Source organism: Lingula anatina, chromosome 7 (genome assembly GCF_051362555.1).
Source record: "Lingula anatina isolate TDL-2025a chromosome 7, LinAna3.0, whole genome shotgun sequence".
Taxonomy (NCBI): Eukaryota; Metazoa; Brachiopoda; class Lingulata; order Lingulida; family Lingulidae; genus Lingula; species Lingula anatina.
The window spans coordinates 10,653,722-10,668,121 of record NC_141773.1 but is presented as its reverse complement, the minus strand read 5'-3'; positions in this window follow the sequence as shown (position 1 = coordinate 10,668,121).

Sequence of the window (14,400 nt, the reverse complement as noted above, 5' to 3'; positions counted from 1 at the left end):
GTCTGCTTTTTCATGGTAAGGGTACTCTGGAAAAAGAACAATATAACTGAAAAAATAATGAAAATCACATTGAAAAGACTGGCAAATCCCAAAACTTAAAATAGTTAAACGTTAATAATTTTGTCAAATCTTGTCCAACATTTTTCAAATTGGTACAAAAGATGCTTAACAACATTAAAAATCTGTGATAAGCTGATCAGTTGACTGTCTAATAGAAAGTGTCTTCTTTGGAAAATATATTTAGGAAAACTCAAAATTACAACGAAATGACAGGCAAATTCCATGGCTTAAAATAGTTAAACGTTAATGATTTTGTCAAATCTTGTCCAATATTTCTGAAATTTGTACAAAAGATGCTTAACAACAAATAAAATCTGTGATAAGCTGATCAGTTGACTGTATCTAATGAAAAGTATTTTCTTTGGACAATATATTGAGAAAACTGAAAATTACATTAAAAAGACTGGCAAATTCCATGACTTAAAATAGTTAAACATTAATAATTTTGTCAAATATAGTCCAATATTTCTGAAATTGGTACAAAAGATGCTTAACAACAATAAAAATCTGTGATAAGCTGATCAGTTGACTGTGTCTAATAGAAAGTGTCTTCTTTGGAAAATATATTTGGGAAAACTTAAAATTACAACGAAAAGACAGGCAAATTCCATGGCTTAAAATAGTTAAATGTTAATAATTTTGACAAATCTTGTCCAATGTTTCTGAAATTTATACAAATGATGCTTAACAACAATAAAAATCTGTGATAAGCTGATCAATTGACTGTGTCTAATGAAAAGTATTTTCTTTGGACAATATATTTGGGAAAACTGAAAATTACATTAAAAAGACTGGCAAATTCCATGACTTAAAATAGTTAAACGTTAATAATTTTGTCAAATCTTGTCCAATATTTCTGAAATTGGTAAAAAAGATGTTTAACAAAAATAAAAATCTGTGATAATCTGATCAGTTGACTGTGTCTAATGAAAAGTATTTTCTTTTGACAATATATTTGGGAAAACTGAAAATGACATTGAAAAGACTGGCAAATCCCATGACTTAAAATAGTTAAACGTTAATAATTTTGTCCAGCATTTCTGAAATTTTCACAAATAATGCTTAACAATGATAAAAATCAGTGATAAGCTGATCAGTTATCTGTGTTTTTTTTTTAATGTCAAGTTTATTGAAAATTGATAATCAGAAGAGTGAGAATTAACCAAAAAATATTTCAATATTGCAATGTATTGTTTACCAATAAAGAAAACAGCAAATGTGCTGATTTGAGTTTGTTTGTGTGAGAGGTTGCAAATTACCTATAACTGTCATCTGGAAAACAATATATACCCATACAAGACTTCTCTTTACTATCAATGCCAGATGCAGATTCCTCCTTACAATGGGTTTCTGGAATGGGTTGCTGTTAGCACAATACTACTTGACAATGCACTAAATCTTGCTTCATATTATGTATTGTACACATGGACAAGACATGGTGCTGCTCTTGATCCCGTCTTTCACTGTCTGCTTTTTCATGGTAAGGGAACTCTGGAAAAAGAACAATATAACTGAAAAAAGAATGAAAATTACATTGAAAAGACTGGCAAATCCCAAAACTTAAAATAGTTAAACGTTAATAATTTTGTCAAATCTTGTCCAACATTTTTGAAATTGGTACAAAAGATGCTTAACAACAATAAAAATCTGTGATAAGCTGATCAGTTGACTGTGTCTAATAAAAATTGTTTTCTTTGGACAATATATTTGGGAAAACTCAAAATTACATTAAAAAGACTGGCAAATCCCTAGACTTAAAATAGTTAAACGTTAATAATTTTGTCAAATCTTGTACAATATTTCTGAAATTGGTACAAAAGATGCTTAACAACAATAAAAATCTGTGATAAGCTGATCAGTTGACTGTGTCTAATAAAAATTGTTTTCTTTGGACAATATATTTGGGAAAACTGAAAATTACATTAAAAAGACTGGCAAATCCCTAGACTTAAAATAGTTAAACGTTAATAATTTTGTCAAATCTTGTACAATATTTCTGAAATTGGTACAGAAGATGCTTAACAACAATAAAAATCTGTCATAAGCTGATCAATTGACTGTGTCTAATAGAAAGTGTCTTCTTTGGAAGTTATTGAAAATTGATAATCAGAAGAGTGAGAATTAACCGAAAAATATTTCAATATTGCAATGTATTGTCTACCAATAAAGAAAACAGCAAATGTGGTGATTTGAGTTTGTTTGTGTGAGAGGTTGCAAATTACCTATAACTGTCTTCTGGAAAACAATATATACCCATACAAGACTTCTCCTTACTATCAATGCCAGATGCAGATTCCTCCTTACAATGGGTTTCTGGAATGGGTTCCTGTTAGCACAATACTTGACAATGCCCTAAATCTTGCTTCACATAATGTATTGTACACATGGACAAGACATGGTGCTGCTCTTGATCCCATCTTTCACTGTCTGCTTTTTCATGGTAAGGGTACTCTGGAAAAAGAACAATATAACTGAAAAAATAATGAAAATCACATTGAAAAGACTGGCAAATTGCAAAACTTAAAATAGTTAAACGTTAATAATTTTGTCAAATCTTGTCCAACCTTTTTCAAATTGGTACAAAAGATGCTTAACAACATTAAAAATCTGTGATAAGCTGATCAGTTGACTGTCTAATAGAAAGTGTCTTCTTTGGAAAATATATTTAGGAAAACTCAAAATTACAACGAAATGACAGGCAAATTCCATGGCTTAAAATAGTTAAACGTTAATGATTTTGTCAAATCTTGTCCAATATTTCTGAAATTTGTACAAAAGATGCTTAACAACAAATAAAATCTGTGATAAGCTGATCAGTTGACTGTATCTAATGAAAAGTATTTTCTTTGGACAATATATTGAGAAAACTGAAAATTACATTAAAAAGACTGGCAAATTCCATGACTTAAAATAGTTAAACATTAATAATTTTGTCAAATATAGTCCAATATTTCTGAAATTGGTACAAAAGATGCTTAACAACAATAAAAATCTGTGATAAGCTGATCAGTTGACTGTGTCTAATAGAAAGTGTCTTCTTTGGAAAATATATTTGGGAAAACTTAAAATTAAAACGAAAAGACAGGCAAATTCCATGGCTTAAAATAGTTAAATGTTAATAATTTTGACAAATCTTGTCCAATGTTTCTGAAATTTATACAAATGATGCTTAACAACAATAAAAATCTGTGATAAGCTGATCAATTGACTGTGTCTAATGAAAAGTATTTTCTTTGGACAATATATTTGGGAAAACTGAAAATTACATTAAAAAGACTGGCAAATTCCATGACTTAAAATAGTTAAACGTTAATAATTTTGTCAAATCTTGTCCAATATTTCTGAAATTGGTAAAAAAGATGTTTAACAAAAATAAAAATCTGTGATAATCTGATCAGTTGACTGTGTCTAATGAAAAGTATTTTCTTTTGACAATATATTTGGGAAAACTGAAAATGACATTGAAAAGACTGGCAAATCCCATGACTTAAAATAGTTAAACGTTAATAATTTTGTCCAGCATTTCTGAAATTTTCACAAATAATGCTTAACAATGATAAAAATCAGTGATAAGCTGATCAGTTATCTGTGTTTTTTTTTTTAATGTCAAGTTTATTGAAAATTGATAATCAGAAGAGTGAGAATTAACCAAAAAATATTTCAATATTGCAATGTATTGTTTACCAATAAAGAAAACAGCAAATGTGCTGATTTGAGTTTGTTTGTGTGAGAGGTTGCAAATTACCTATAACTATCATCTGGAAACCAATATATACCCATACAAGACTTCTCCCTACTATCAATGCCAGATGCAGATTCCTCCTTACAATGGGTTTCTGGAATGGGTTGCTGTTAGCACAATACTACTTGACAATGCCCTAAATCTTGCTTCATATTATGTATTGTACACATGGACAAGACATGGTGCTGCTCTTGATCCCGTCTTTCACTGTCTGCTTTTTCATGGTAAGGGAACTCTGGAAAAAGAACAATATAACTGAAAAAAGAATGAAAATTACATTGAAAAGACTGGCAAATCCCAAAACTTAAAATAGTTAAACGTTAATAATTTTGTCAAATCTTGTCCAACATTTTTGAAATTGGTACAAAAGATGCTTAACAACAATAAAAATCTGTGATAAGCTGATCAGTTGACTGTGTCTAATAAAAATTGTTTTCTTTGGACAATATATTTGGGAAAACTGAAAATTACATTAAAAAGACTGGCAAATCCCTAGACTTAAAATAGTTAAACGTTAATAATTTTGTCAAATCTTGTACAATATTTCTGAAATTGGTACAGAAGATGCTTAACAACAATAAAAATCTGTCATAAGCTGATCAATTGACTGTGTCTAATAGAAAGTGTCTTCTTTGGAAGTTATTGAAAATTGATAATCAGAAGAGTGAGAATTAACCGAAAAATATTTCAATATTGCAATGTATTGTCTACCAATAAAGAAAACAGCAAATGTGGTGATTTGAGTTTGTTTGTGTGAGAGGTTGCAAATTACCTATAACTGTCTTCTGGAAAACAATATATACCCATACAAGACTTCTCCTTACTATCAATGCCAGATGCAGATTCCTCCTTACAATGGGTTTCTGGAATGGGTTGCTGTTAGCACAATACTTGACAATGCACAAAATCTTGCTTCATATAAGTTATTGTACACATGGATAAGACATGGTGCTGCTCTTTATCCTGTCTTTCAGTGCCTGCTTTTTCATGGTAAGGGAACTCTGGAAAAAGAACAATATAACTAAAAAAAGAATGAAAATTACATTGAAAAGACTGGTAAATTCCAAGACTTAAAATAGTTAAACGTTAATAATTTTGACAAATCTTGTCCAAAATTTTTGATATTTTTACAAATGATGCTTAAGAACAATAAAAATCTGATAAGCTGATCACTTGACTGTGTCTAATGAATAGTGTTTTCTTCGGACGATATATTTGAGAAAACTGAAAATTACACTGAAAACACTGGCAAATTCCACGACTTAAAATAGTTAAACATTTATAATTTTGACAAACCTTGTCCAATATTTATGAAATTTTTTACAAGTGATGATTAACAAGAATAAAAATTTGTGATAAGCTGATTAGTTTTTGTGTCCTTTTTAAGTGTCAAGTTTATTGGAAATTGATAATCAGAAATGTAAGAATTAACCCAAAATAATATTTCAATATTGCAATGTATTCTTTACTCACAAAGAATACATTTGGGGAGGGGGGGGGGGGGGCAGTGCTGCAGCAGGACATGATTTACTGTGGCACCTCAAAAGCATTCTGATATATACCTACCAACAGAATTGCTACAACAAAGTGCTCACCCTTCTGTCATCAAGAATGTCTTTGTATACATTAAAAGGGATGCAGGGATCGTGGAATATCCTACTGCTTCAGATCAAACTTTGATGATTACTCGCAAACATATCTTGTCCTTATTTCATAACGTGTAAGATATTCCCGCCAAATTATGTAGACTAAGTAGGTCAAAGAAAACCCGCAGTGAATACTCGGTCACATCTCGGTACATCCGGTCACATTTCCGTTTCACTCTGCATCCCAAGTTATTATATCTTTAGATTTTTCGTTTAGATATTAATTTATTATATAAGTTTTACACAAAAAGGTAATTTTATATTCTTTTTTGGCCATTTTTATTATTTATTAATTTTATTTTATTTATTTGTTTATTATTTGCTTCAACTTTTGCTGGATCTAAGCTCTGCCAACACAACACTCAATTTCAAGTTATAAGCAAATGAAGCTTCACATTACTTTCAAAGTATACTAAACTTGCTTGAAATACCCTAAAGTCGTTTTTGCCTACATTACTTATAGACTGCGCCAAAGACTGTGCTACAGACAGCGAGTGCTAGTAGTAGTAGGCTAATATGAGATGCGCATTTATTTTTTCAAAAAGCCTACATTTTGACCCCAATTTCAAGTATATTTTGCACAATGCCTGGCAACGAAGGTCTTGCATATGGCCTTCTAATCAAGAGATTGAAGTTTTGTCGTGTAAAACATTTGACTGTTCCCAGGGGGAGGGGGGAGTGACCAAAGTTCACAACAGCGGAAAATAAAATCATAAAATCACAAAACACATAAATTATTTCAAAAGCTCATTCATATGTCCTTGAAAATGCGAGCCCTCGAAGCTGAAAATAACTATCACCGAGTATAATGACTTCGTTTCACTAGGGACGAGTGATAAAAACCCGCATTCACGAGTCACCGGAAAGGGATTCTTCACGGATGACGCTTATTAATAAGAACGTTGCGACCATCTCGTGAAATGGTAACTGGTTTTCACGGGTAAGGAAAATACCCTATGGGACTTACAATCATTGTTTTTAAATAAATTGAAGATTTTTATTAATGGCTAAAAAATTTCATAGGCATCAAACAACTACAATTAATGATTTGCAGCAAAAAGACGCCACGAAGGATTTGCCAGTTTTTAAAAGCCAGGCATCACGCAAAAGTAGCTGCAAGTTATTTATTGCCTTATTTAAGATATTTTTGAGATGTTTGTTTCTAATTGAAAATAAGGCGAACGTGATGTGGTGTTACGAGCGACAGTAACGCAGGTTTAAAATTGAGTCCGCATTTTCAAAATATGATTAGCACAGGTGCTGAGCTAACTTATGCAACGATTTTCGTGTGCATCGAAAGATTCAAGAAAGAGCAAAAGAGACATTGTGTTATTATTATTATTATTATTATTATTATTGATCTACCCAAAGTACCTCCGTGTTGGAAGTTCGACTCCCTTGAGGACTCAGATGATAGCTTTTATATAACGTAACTAACGCGGTCGTCCTTTGCGTTCAAATCATAAACAATAATCTTTCTTTAAAAATTACTAAAGACATCTTTACATTTTATCTGTGAATATTCAATGAAAAATCTGTCTGTGACTCTGGTAGAGTGTAGTATCTCTCTCTCTCTCTCTCTCTCTCTCTCTGCAGCTCTTCTCCTCTCTCTCATTCTCTCTCTCTCTCTCTCTCTTTGAGGTTGTCTCTGGCCTCATTCACAACCAATTGGTCATCGAACCAGAATCAAATAACAGACCTCTTTTATGATAATTAACTGTTATGGCTGATAAATAAAACTACATATTTTGCATACGCCTCTTCCGTATCTTTACGTAAAAAAATTACACTAAAAACGCATCTATACAGGTTAACTATGAAAGGTGAAAAATGCTCGAGCTTTCGGCTTGTGAGCCTTCTTCAGGGACCAAAATAAAAATAAACAATTAAGCAGACTACTAGGATACGTGACGTATACTGCAAAAGGGACGGGAAATTAAAAGTGCGCAATAAAGGTTAACGTCTTGAAGATTCCGTAACAATAAAACAAGGATAATATTTTTTAAAGCCTTTGATATTTTTATGAACTTCTGCTCGACAATCCGTCTTTGTCTTGTGTCGCATACTTGTATGTGTCCTTTTAAAACGGTGACTGTTTGTGATGCGGTGGTGCTTTAAGTTTCGAACAGGACGTAAGACAGTTTTCTATCGTTTTCGTTTCTTCTTCTTTTTCTTATTATTATTTCTATTACCGTACATAGCTATCAGTTATCTACACTTGTATTTTTATTACAGATACAAGCAAGACAAGCACAAAGTCTCTGGCAGTGAATCGTGAACAGCTGCTGTTGCCACTCGGACATAAAGTAGATGTTGTAACCCATATATCGGCTCATGAATCAATAAGATATCGGACAACTTTCATGGAAAATAAACTGAACTTTAATTAAATCTGAAAATTATTTTGTCTATTATCATTTCGAATATACGCTAAATCTCGGCACGTTCATCTTCATCACCATCATAGCGTAGACCGGGGCTAGTTGGACCGCAGGGTATGTTGGCCCCCCGTCAATTTATGAAAAAGTAACTACGATTTTTAAAAAATTGGCCACATACTCTTGTAAAGTGGCCGTAGCCTTCAATGCTAAGGAAGTGTCGGACGTTAAAAATTTTACTTAAGCGGTGAGTCCAAATAAACGATTTTTGCACCTAAAAGTTATTTTGTTTGAGAGAATTAAAAATCTATTTTCATATGCAATTGATCGAGTAAAGTATACGTATAGGGCATCAAACTAAAACTAATTGTTTGAAATTTTAGAAAAATGTTTTCACGCAGTCCATTCTTGCACCATAAACAGCTGCAATCCTTTAATATAGCAAGGCAGCAAAGCTGTCAAATGTACAGACAAAAAGAAGAAAATAACAATGTACAAAATAGGCTGCTGTCAATTCTGATGCAAAAGTACATTATGCTTAACTGCAAATTCAACATCAAATTTTAATTATGCTCAACAGGTAATACCAATGTAAGTAAAATGTGTAACAAGCATAAGGCTTCAGGCCCATGGGAGTTCAAGTTCACACTTTGAAAATGCCAGATTGATAAAAATGTAAATTTCACACAAAATTGCATAAATTCAATAATAAATGATAACCCAATTGAGCTGGCTTTCTAATTTGAACTGCAAGCCAATCCTAAAAATGTAAGTTAAAAATAATAATAAGTAACACGGTTTTCCCATAATGGTCATCATGGCAGCAGCACCCAAAATTGTGTTTTCTTCTATTTTTATGCAATATTACATGATGTTTAACAGCATAATGACCATCTATTTTAAATAATGAAATATTAGTATCATGGATATTCAGAAAATGTGACTAGCAAAGGTCTTCATGGCCACCGAACTTCAAAGTCACACCTTGAAAATGCCAAAATGTAAACAAGACAGCACTGTTCTGAATGTTTTTCCCAATTTTTAACAATTTTTTAACATAAAACAAAATTAACAGTTTACTGCCATTTTTATATGATCAACTAAGAAAATTGATGAGATGGGGAAAATATCAATAGATCAGTGTTAAATGTCCAATTTCCTCCATTCTGAGATTCTGAACCTAGTGAATGATTGAATCTGACAAACTGCAATGATATGAGTTTATTTCCATTTTTGAAACTTTATTACACAATACACGATAACAAGTTTACCATCATTTTTACATAATCAACTAACAATGTTGTAAAGATGCAGGAAATGTCAAACAAACACTTTTACGTATCTTATTAGTTAAATAATGAGACTGTTAACATGCCTGAGAATTGAATCTGAGGAAATGAGAAAAAAAAAAACAGCATAACTTCTCAAATAATGGCCCGATTATGCTGATTTTCGAACTCAACCTGCGTGTTAGTAAGATTGACCACTCCTGTGAGTTTAATGACAATTGGCCAATCTGTTTTTCTTATATTGTGTTTACAGTGTTGCATATATGCTGAAAAGTGAAAAAACAGCATAACTACTAAAATACTGGCCCGATCAAGCCGATTTTCGAACTTGACTTGCGTGTTAGTAAGATTGACCACTCCTGTGAGTTTAATGACAATTGGTCAATCTGTTTTTCTTATATTGTGTTTACAGTGTTGCATATATGCTGAAAAGTGAAAAAACAGCATAACTACTAAAATACTGGCCCGATCATGCCCATTTTCGAACTTGACCTGCATTTTAGTAAGATTGATTACTCCTGTGAGTTTCATGACAACAGGCCTATCGGTTTTTCTTGAAATGTGTTTACAGTGTTGCATATATGCTGAAAAGTGAAAAAAAAAAAACAAAAAAACATTATAACTTCTACAATAATGGCCCGATCATGCTGATTTTCGAACTTGACCTGCGTTTTATGAATATTCATCAGCTCTGTAAATATAAAGCCAAAAAGTAAAACTGCCTTCCACTTAGCGTGTTTACGCTGAAAGTGCACGGCGCCGGCGACGACGGCGACGACAGACGCAGGTGATGGCAATATGTACAGACACATCTGTGTCTGTCCATAAAAATTGTGCACCTGGGGCTAGTTGGCCCCTTGGCTCTGGGCAAGTTGGACCCTCATATAGACCACAATCCACAGAGCTATAGACCAATGTTAAGGCAAAGTTAGTGGTTTGTTAAATAATTACCAGTTTAAGACTGAATTTGTTAGTTTCTTTTAAAACGAAAATTTATTATTCGTTTTTAAAAACCATTAAAAACCTGCTTTTAAAATACCATTATTAGCTTATTCTTAATTAAAACAAGTTTAATTAATAGATATTTTGGTTCTTACAACACATACAACGTAACGTATAGAAACCTCAATATATCTGCCTCAAGTTGACCCCCCCCCCTCCCCCCCCCCCCCCCCAACCTGAATAGCGTTTTTCGTCAAATTGTGAGCCGTCCGGCATTATATTTGAAAAATAGTGAAGTTGCATACGTAGCTTACTTTATGGTACTTACTTCAAAACCACTTTCGTTACTCTCACTCGTGCCCAGTTGACTCTACAAGACCAAAAGTGTCTAACTGGGCCAACTAACCCCGGTCTCCCCTACTTCAGTCCTTTAAACAGTGCATATTAAAACCGTAAATAGGAGTGTATTAAACGTAGAAAATATCGCGCTAGAGAAAGCTACAGAACGGATTCAAAACATTCTTGTTAGCAGTAGCCTATTGCCACTAATTTAGAGAATCATTAACAAATCCTATCTATAACAAAGCAGTTGTTACCTGAAAATCACAAATTTTACTATTCAGTATTAAAGAAAAAAAATGGAAGGATAATTTTAAGTTAAAAATGAAATCTGAACGACAATTGCAGCTTCAAGCAAATACAAACCCGTGATTTTGAAGCCAATATGAAAAACGCGTTACAATTATTTTTTTAATGATATCGGTACCTTGTCAAGGCATGGCAAGACTACGTGAAAACTACATACACTCTCCCCTACACATACATTAGACACACATACACACGCGCGCGCACACACACACACACAGAGAGAGAGAGAGAGAGAGAGAGGGGGGAGGGAGAGACAAAGAGAGAGGGAGGGAAGGGGAGGGGGCGGCCAAATCCAATGCTTGAAGTTAAATATTGTACGTCGGTTCACTGTTTGTCCTAACTAAATCATCGCAAAAGAAAACGAACCAGATCAAAATTATAATTAAATGAAGTACGGAATGTGCAGACCAGCATAATCAACAACTGTGGGCTTGGATAAAAAACTTCTCTTCCCTGTTGACAACGCCCTCAATTCAGGTCTATCTTTTAAAATAAAATGTTTTATTGTATAAAATAAAACATGTAAAAAAAACATATACTTAGGTCGAATAATCTACCTGTGTGTAATACTGTTCATGAGCCAAAAAATTATGCTATAGTATAAATTCGCTCCCCCCCCCCCCCCCACCCACCCCTCGCCCCGCTTTCTACCACACAAACTCAGCGTGTACAGGAGTGCGAAAGCCATTAGAAAGTAGGTCAAAAGCTCGCGGATAGGATATGCCTTGGAATGGTTCTGAGGGGAGATAGGTTATCTCCATTTGCATTTTTTTTATTCTGTCAATTTTGAGTAGAAATACCAGTATCTTTGATCAATATAAATTCAAATAAGTCATATTTCTTTCCTTTATCACGTTATTCCCGGATGTAATTAAATACATTTTCCTACAAAACCTTTACCCCCTCTTGTGAATGCATGTGCCGTCTGCAGAGCACCTGCGTCTGCCACCACGCTGGATGCTCCGCGCTTCCCGGGAGCTGAACAGTTAACGCGGTCCATAAAATTTTAGGGAGAGTCAGATGAAATAGAGGGGGACCGTGGCATCTATAAAGTCCTCCATGGTATTGCCAGTGGTAAAGCTGGAGGTGTAGGCTACTTTTACTCTCTTTGCAATATAATCTTTGCAATATAATCTGCTTTCAGTAACCCCATGCGACACAAACATTTTGCTAGCACCTTAATACATCTCCCACTACGGTCTTCCCCCTAAAACGGTCCACACTAAAAAATCAATAATCGTATGGCAATTTTATACAGGCAATTGACCTACTTTTATACCCATGCAGCTAACGAGTTTTATGGCTGTAGAGTGAAAACGTGATACACGTCTGTGATATAAAAGTTATTTCTAATTACATGATTTTCAAACAGTGCATTGGGATCAAAAGTATTCCAATTTTTGAGCAAAAGAGGACATTAGTTTCTGAAAATAATGAAAAAATCGGAGACGAGCCAGAATCAGAAAAAAATGCATTTATTCTCTTATATGCAAATTAAGTCCCCTAAAGTAATATAAGACCGGGCCGGAAGTGATGTTCATATCAGAGATCTGTAATGGTGATGGTCTTGATGACTTGATGATCTTGAAGGTGATTAAAAAAATCTTATCAAAGTTTTCACTCGTCATCTGGCGAGAAAGAAATTTTCTGCACTAACGCAATCATTGCATGAATGAGGAACAAATAGTAAATGTGCCTCAGGGTTGCGCTGACCCCGCACTTTGCAGACGACACGACTTTTGGGTGAAAATCGCACGCCTAAGATATACGATTATAATTATTATATATAGGTTGAAAAAATGCGTGTCTAAGGTTTTCAAGTGAGTGAAAATGGATATCGGCAAACCATTAAAATTTTGACTGCATTTCTATTTATTTGTGTTCTATAAGGTTGAATTTTATTGGGACATTTTCTCTCTCTCTTTTGTCTTTGAAGCGAAAAATAAGGCGAAGACCGAGAAAAAAATGGTTACCATAACAGTCAAAATCTTCAGAAGTTAAAGGGTTTCAGAAATGAAAATCTTGTTGGCCACTACAGTTCCTTTTCGTAGAGGTTCACAGTGAAAATTTTAAGACAACTTGTAATTGTGTAAATTGATAATCATCCGATTGCGTGCTTAATAACGTTTGTGATACACAACTACATTAAACTTAATACCGCCTTGACCTGTGTCAAAATTACATTTTTCATTAAACAATTAAATTTTTTGATCGTGTCATAATGCGTTTTTTAGACTTCTCTCAATGTTTAAGTGCGGAAATAGGCCTGTTCTTAGGTTGTATAGGCCTATAAACTCAAGTTTGTTTGTAAACATCAACAAGTGAGGTTGGAAGCTAACAACTTCCTTGCACCACATTTTATATATGAGTAAATACACATTTCCTTAGATAGCCTTCACCTCCATTTGTGAATGTAATGTGTCGTTTGCAGCGCATCGCTCCCTGGCGCCCTCCTGACGCACTGCGGTGTTTTGTGTTTGTCATCAGCTATTACAGTGTGCTGTAGGAAAACAGTGGCGGATTTAGGGGGCGGGGGAATTTAAGGGGGGGTCTTGCCCCCCCCCCCCCCCCCTCCCTTCGATTTTTGATAAAAATCACAACATTGGTCCCCTCTTGAATTAGAATTTTGACCAGCTGATTCATTGTTCTAAGCCGTACCAAATGACACCGTTCGCCCTCTCTAAATACCAAAAATAGTATAGGAAAAGATCTGTATCTAGCAATAGAATATGTCAAAGATTATAATTTTTCAGAATCGAAAAGAATTAAATTGGAAATGTGCCTTTGTTTGACAGGGTCTAGGTGAGATTTTTGGTGATTGTAAGGAAGTGAATTTCTGTGGTATAAAATCAACCTTACATGATGAACACAGCATTGTCTTGTGGTCACCTAGAGAGGATCAAAATCTATGTGTGAAGATCGATTTGTGGTCAGAACTCTTTTATCAGCACTATTTTTATATTGTGCACCCCACCCCCCCTCCGCCCAGGCACCCACTATGGACTCATTAGACAAAAAAAAAACAAAAAAAAAAAAAAACAAAAAAAAACAGGTGATACGAATTTCTACCGGTTGTCGCCATGATTCTCTTACTTGTGCAGGCTATTTCAACGTCCTGGGGAGAACGACAGCCAACATTTGAATTTTAACTAAAAAAACGAAAAAGTATTTATTCTTATTTTACATGGATTTTATGCCTTTCACGCGCATTTTTGTAAACAGTCCATCGTCAGCTGAAAGCCTCCTAATCTTTAATTCTATCGAGAAAGTGATCTGTTGATTGTTTGGATATTTTTATACAAATGAATTTTACCCATTAGAGTAAATGACATGGAATTTAATAAATATGTGGTTGATGGTTTGATAACTTATCTGTTCTAGTCAACACGGGAGAGAGAGACCTTGTTTCAACCAAAACAAGTGCTTCAGATATAGGTAAATTATTTTATAAATTAATAAATAAATAAATAAATAAATAAATAAATGAGCTAGTGAATAATTGTAATGATTATGACATTTATTACCTCGGCCAAGGTTATGTTTTCACCCCTGTTTGTCTGTCTGTTTGTCTGCCATCAACATAACTCAAAAAGTTATGGACCGATTTTGATGAAATTTTCAGGAACTGTCAGAAGTGGGCCAAGGAAGAGATGATGATCCAGATGGTGATCCAGATCAATAATCAATCAATAATC